The following is a 6,168-nucleotide window of genomic DNA, read 5'->3' on the forward strand; positions in this document are numbered from 1 at the left end:
ACCTGATTGGCCTGCAGGAGCATCCCAGAATTAGCCAATCACGCAGGGCACATTGTGTAAATAATGTATGTATAGCGAGCCGTTTTGAGGAAAGTTTCATTCATTGCTACTACGAGCTGAATAAAGAGCATGAAATTCACACCTGACTCCAAGTATATTTCAGTTTGTGTGTGTATATGTGTCTGTGATTATTTCAGTTTCTCTCTGTTTTTCACTTTTCCAATCCTAAATTCAGTTTTCCACAGTTTGCAATACACAGACCCTCCAAGCGTCCCAATTTCCCGGGGACAATCCCAGATTTACAGAATCCATCCCGGTTTCTGATTTGATCCCAGAATGTCCCGCTTTTCCTTAGGACGTCCCTATTTTCTCGGGAGAAATGTGGGAGGGTATGGTAGGAGGTCCCTATTTTCATCAGAGAAATACTGGAGAGTATGGAGTTATCTGACCCCCGAGCCATCTGAAGGCAGCCGTGTATAGGGAACTTTTTTAAATATTTAATGTTTTATATATGTTGGAGGCTGCCCAGAGTGGCTAGGGCGGGGTGTAAATACAGTCATACCTCATGTTACATTTGCTTCAGGTTGTGCGTTTTCAGGTTGTGTCCCGTGGCAACCCGGAAGTACCGGATTTCTCAGTGCCTTTGACTGGTTCCCTTCTGTTTTGTTTTTTCTGTGGATTGAAGCACTCTCCCAGGTTTGCTAGCATGCAAAAAGAGGCATTTTGTTTTGCTGTGCCCTGTGCTGCAGCTTCAAGAACTGCGCCCAAATGGGTAGCTCTTCTTTCCCTCCCCAGCGCCATTCCTTCCGCTGCCCCCCTAATTTGCTGGATGGCACGAGACTGCTGCGTGAAGAGAAATGGGCCAAGAAGGAATCCTCTGTGTTGTTGAGAGGAGCTGGTAAAATGGCAGCCTCGGACAATTTATACAGCACCTTTCCTAGGAAACGGGCATGCAAGAAAACTGCAGGCCCCACCACGCTCCCCCTTTCTCTTTGGCCAACCTTTGTCCCACTAACGCGCCCGGCCAGATTGCAGCAACGCAGGAGAGCATGTTCCCTGTTTCTTTCCCAGGGCCTCTCTGCTTATCATCTGACACCACATCCTGACTTCATCCCCACACAGTTACTCAAATAATTAATCTGACAGGGACGGACGGACAGGGTGGGGGGGTGGGGAGGTGGACGAAGGAACAGGAGAGAGAGAGAGAGAGAGAGAGAGAGAGAGGAGAGAAGGAAGGAAGGAAGGAAGGAAGGAAGGAAGGAAGGAAGGAAGGAAGGAAGGAAGGAAGAAAGAAAGAAAGAAAGAAAGAAAGAAAGAAAGAAAGAAAGAAAGAAAGAAAGAAAGAAAGAAAGAAAGACCCAGCAGCCACAAGGCCTACTTCCCCTGCTCAGCATTCAGCCCACATGGCTTTGCACACGAGCGCAGGAGACCCAGAGGGTCAAACAGCACATGGACTAAATGCATCTCCGAAAACACGTCAGGGGTTGTTTGTTTTTACTTGATAGTAAGCGCAGGCAGGGCAAGGGGAGATTTGGATTGTGTCACAGGCCAGGGAGGCTTAACCCTTCTCTCCCCACCCACGATCCTAATGTCACAATCCCTGACACGCTTCCAAGCGACACATAGCTTGACCCTGAGATTTCAAGAAACTCATTTCTCACCAAAGAGCATGCCCTCCAACACTTGGAAGCCAAAATCTGGGGTGCCATCTTTGTGGTGCAATTTCCCTGCGGGGGGAAAAAAAGACTTTTGGGGGGGCTGCACTCTCACGCATGCCCCAAACACTTTTTGGGTGCTGTGCCATGCCCGGAAATACACTTTTGGGAGGGGAACCACACACAGTGCTTCTTCCACCCATTGTTGGGTGTAATAATAATAATAATAATAATAATAATAATAATAATAATACAGTGGTACCTCGGGTTACATACACTTCAGGTTACATACGCTTCAGGTTACAGACTCCGCTAACCCAGAAATAGTACCTCGGGTTAAGAACTTTGCTTCAGGATGAGAACAGAAATCGTGCGGCAGCAATGGGAGGCCCCATTAGCTAAAGTGGTACCTCAGGTTAAGAACAGTTTCAGGTTAAGAACGGACCTCTGGAACCAATTAAGTACTTAACCCGAGGTACCACTGTACCAAGCTACGCGGGTGGCTCTGTGGGTTAAACCACAGAGAATGGGGAAGATTTATTATTTATCTTAAAAACCATTGTAAGCAGCTAAAATCATTAGTAGGGTTGGAATAACACTTGTACCTTAATGGTGAATTTCGGACATAATGGTGACGTAAAAGATCTGGATTATCATAGAAGATGCAGGAGGAAAGGATTAACAACAGGAACCCACAAGGAGGAGGAGGGAAGTCCAGGGGATTTTTTGGAATCTTGCTTTTATGTTGTATGTGGGAGATATGATTGTAAAACTTTAATCTGGAAAACCAAATAAATAAATTAAAAACCAACAACAACATCACCTTAGCACATGGGTAGGCAAACGAAGGCCCGGGGGCTGGATCTGGCCCAATCGCCTTCTGATTCCGGGAATCTGCATGTTTTTACATGAGTAGAATGTGTGCTTTTATTTAAAATGCATCTCTGGGTTATTTGTGGGGCATAGGAATTCGTTCATTTATAATTTTTTCCAAAATATAGTTCAGCCCCCCACAAGGTCTGAGGGACAGTGGACCGGCCCCCTGCTGAAAAAGTTTGCTGACGCCTGCACTCACGGATGCTCATGTACAGAAGGGGTATTGTTGACCCCTGATCATGAGCCAGACCTGTGCCAGGGAGGCCTAGTGACGAGACAAGGGGTTCCTGAAGCCAAGGACAATGCAGCCTCCCTCCCTCTCCTCAACGCCCGTAATTCAAACCAGCTGTTACACATTAACTCTGCTCTTTTTACTTGGCAATGTCTTTCTTTCGGAGCTCTGAGTTCACTGAACATTTGCAGGAAAAATCCCAGTGCACGTGGCGTCCCTCATCCTCAGGCACCCACTGCCCCCAAAGGCCATTTGTTGCTTGCTTTCTGTTCAGGGAGGAAGGTGGTTTTTTTTGTTTTGTTTTTTTTTTTTTTTTTTGCTTAAAGGAACAGCAATATAGCATTTAAAACACACAACACCTCACTTCACATGCCATTCAATATAAGGTCACCCCTCATCCAAACGCCTCTTTCCTGGAGGTCACCTTTTCATCACCAACTGACCTGACTCTTTCTAAATCTCCTCCTCTTGCAGATAACTGTTTGACCTAAATACCGTATTTTTTGCTCTATAAGACTCACTTTTCCCCTCCTAAAAAGTAAGGGGAAATGTGTGTGCGTCTTATGGAGCGAATGCAGGCTGCACGGCTATCCCAGAAGCCAGAACAGCAAGAGGGATTGCTGCTTTCACTGCGCAGCGATCCCTCTTGCTGTTCTGGCTTCTGAGATTCAGAATATTTTTTTTTCTTGTTTTCCTCCTCCGAAAACTAGGTGCGTCTTGTGGTCTGGTGCGTCTTATAGAGCGAAAAATACGGTAATAATAATAATAATAATAATAGAGTCTCCTGTCCATGGCGTGCTCCACATTGCAAGATGGAGACTGGCAAACAACTCTTGTGCTTTTTTTTTTGTTAGATTTAGGACAAACGATAACCAACCGTGTAAATTTAGTTTACAAAAAACCTATGAAATGGCATCATTTGTTTAAATCCCCATCTTTCCATAAAAATGTGCCCAAGGCAACATCCAGTAAGATACCTAACTTATTCAGCACTGTTATAAATTGGGGGGTGGGGACTGGGTAGGCTGTATGCCTGAGTCCCTTCTAATTCCTGGAACCAATACAGATTCGATTTCTGGAATAGCCAGGCTAGCTTCCTGGTGAGGTTATGACCATCTAATGGTAAAGGTAAAGGGACCCCTGACCATTAGGTCCAGTTGTGGTTGATTCTGGGGTTGCGGCGCTCCTCTCGCTTTATTGGCCGAGGGAGCCGGCGTACAGCTTCCGGGTCATGTGGCCAGCATGACTAAGCAGCTTCTGGCGAACCAGAGCAGCGCACGGAAACGCTGTTTAGCTTCCCGCCGGAGCGGTACCTATTTATCTACTTGCACTTTGACGTGCTTTTGAAGTGCTAGGTGGGCAGGAGCAGGGACCGAGCAACGGGAGCTCACCCCATCACAGGGATTCGAACTGCCAACCTTCTCATTGGCAAGCCCTAGGCTCTGTGGCTTAACCCACAGCGCTACCCGCATCCCTTTATGGCTCTCTAAGTATGGGCAATTAAGGGAAGAAGGGAAATGGCTCTGTGCTGGATGACAATTGGATGGGGCCCCCTCTCTCAACTCGTTGGTGGTTAGAAAGACAAAGGCCAGAGTTGGGAGATGGAGCTGAGTAAATGTGAACTAGAAAGTGAGAAGCTGGCAGGTTGGGCTGCTTGGATACAGAGCCATGCCTGATTTCTGCTTGAATCCAAGGCTGTAGCTATGGCAGAAGCAAAACCCTTTTGGGGGTGTTAATGCCGTGAACCTCTCCATCATAGGCTTAGGTTGTAAAGGTAAAGGGACCCCTGACCATTAGGTCCAGTCGTGGCCGACTCTGGGGTTACGGCGCTCATCTCGCTTTATTGGCCGAGGGAGCCGACATACAGCTTCCGGGTCATGTGGCCAGCATGACTAAGCCGCTTTTGTTGAACCAGAGCAGCGCACGGAAATGCCGTTTACCTTCCCACCGGAGCGGTACCTATTTATCTACTTGCACTTTGACGTGCTTTTGAACTGCTAGGCTGGCAGGAGCAGGGACTGAGGAACGGGAACTCACCCCATCAAGGGGATTCAAACCACCGAACTTCCGATTGGCAAGCCCTAGGCTCTGTGGTTTAGACCACAGCACCACCCACTGTGTAAATAAACCAAAGACCGCAGTTTCCACTGCCCCTCATTCCACAGGAAACACAAATCCTAGGTAAGTGCCAGGGACCCCTGAAACCTTGCACTGCTCTGAGATTGGGGAGGCATGCAACAGTTTGTAAGGAAGCAGATTCCATTCACAGCAATAAATAAAAAGGGGGGAAAGTAGTGCTTATCCCAGATTCTCCTGCATTGTGTATGTGAGGATGCCCAGAGTCTGTCAGCCTTGAGAGTGGCACTCTGCCCCAGCGATATCTTCCCTGGAGAGCAAAAGTTAGTTGTTCTGTACTGCAAGCACCCCAGGGGAGAGAGCTGTCATTTATCCGTGAGCCACAGCTAGTCAGGTACGGTTCCTAAAAAACATGAGGCATGTCGAGAGAGAGAGTTTGTGCAAACTCACTGAAAGCAAACGAAAGAGAAAGAACATAAAAGGCTGGCACAATTCTGTGGGGACAGGAGTGGAGATTATTAGCATTACAGCAGGAATGCATGCTTTCTTCCAAATGACCATAGGAACACATAGCCCGTAGGAAATGATTTAAACCAAGAGTGATTGGTTGATTCAGGCTGTGTACACACGATACATTTAAATCGCATCTCCCCTCCTAAAAGAATCCTGGAAACTGTAGTTTATACCCACAGAGTTAAAATCCCCAGCACTCTTAACTAACTACAGTTCCCATGATTTTTCGTGGGAGATACATTAAATGTTGGGAAAGGAGTACGACAAGGCTGTATATTGTTTCCCTGCTTATTTATATGCAGAATTCATCATGTGAAAAGCTGGGCTGGATGAATCCTAAAGTGAAATTAAGATTGCCGGAAGAAATATCAACAACCTCAGATATGCAGATGACACAACTTTGATGGCAGAAAGTGAGGAGGAATTAAAGAACTTTTTAATGAGGGTGAAAGAGGAGAGCGCAAAATATGGTCTGAAATGAAGATCATTGCCACTGGTCCCATCACCTCCTGGCAAACAGAAAGGGAAGAAATGGAGGCAGTGAGAGATTTTACTTTCTTGGGCTCCATGATCACTGCAGATGGTGACTGCAGTCACAAAATTAAAAGACGCCTGCTCCTTGGGAGAAAGGCGATGGCAAACCTAGACAGCATCTTAAAAAGCAGAGACATCACCTTGCCAACAAAGGGCCGTGTAGTTAAAGCTATGGTTTTCCCAGTAGTAATGTATGGAAGTGAGAGCTGGACCATAAAGAAGGCTGATCGCCGAAGAATTGATGCTTTTGAATTCTGGTGCCGGAGGAGACTCTTGAGAGTC

Source organism: Podarcis muralis, chromosome 13 (assembly GCF_964188315.1).
Source record: "Podarcis muralis chromosome 13, rPodMur119.hap1.1, whole genome shotgun sequence".
Taxonomy (NCBI): domain Eukaryota; kingdom Metazoa; phylum Chordata; class Lepidosauria; order Squamata; family Lacertidae; genus Podarcis; species Podarcis muralis.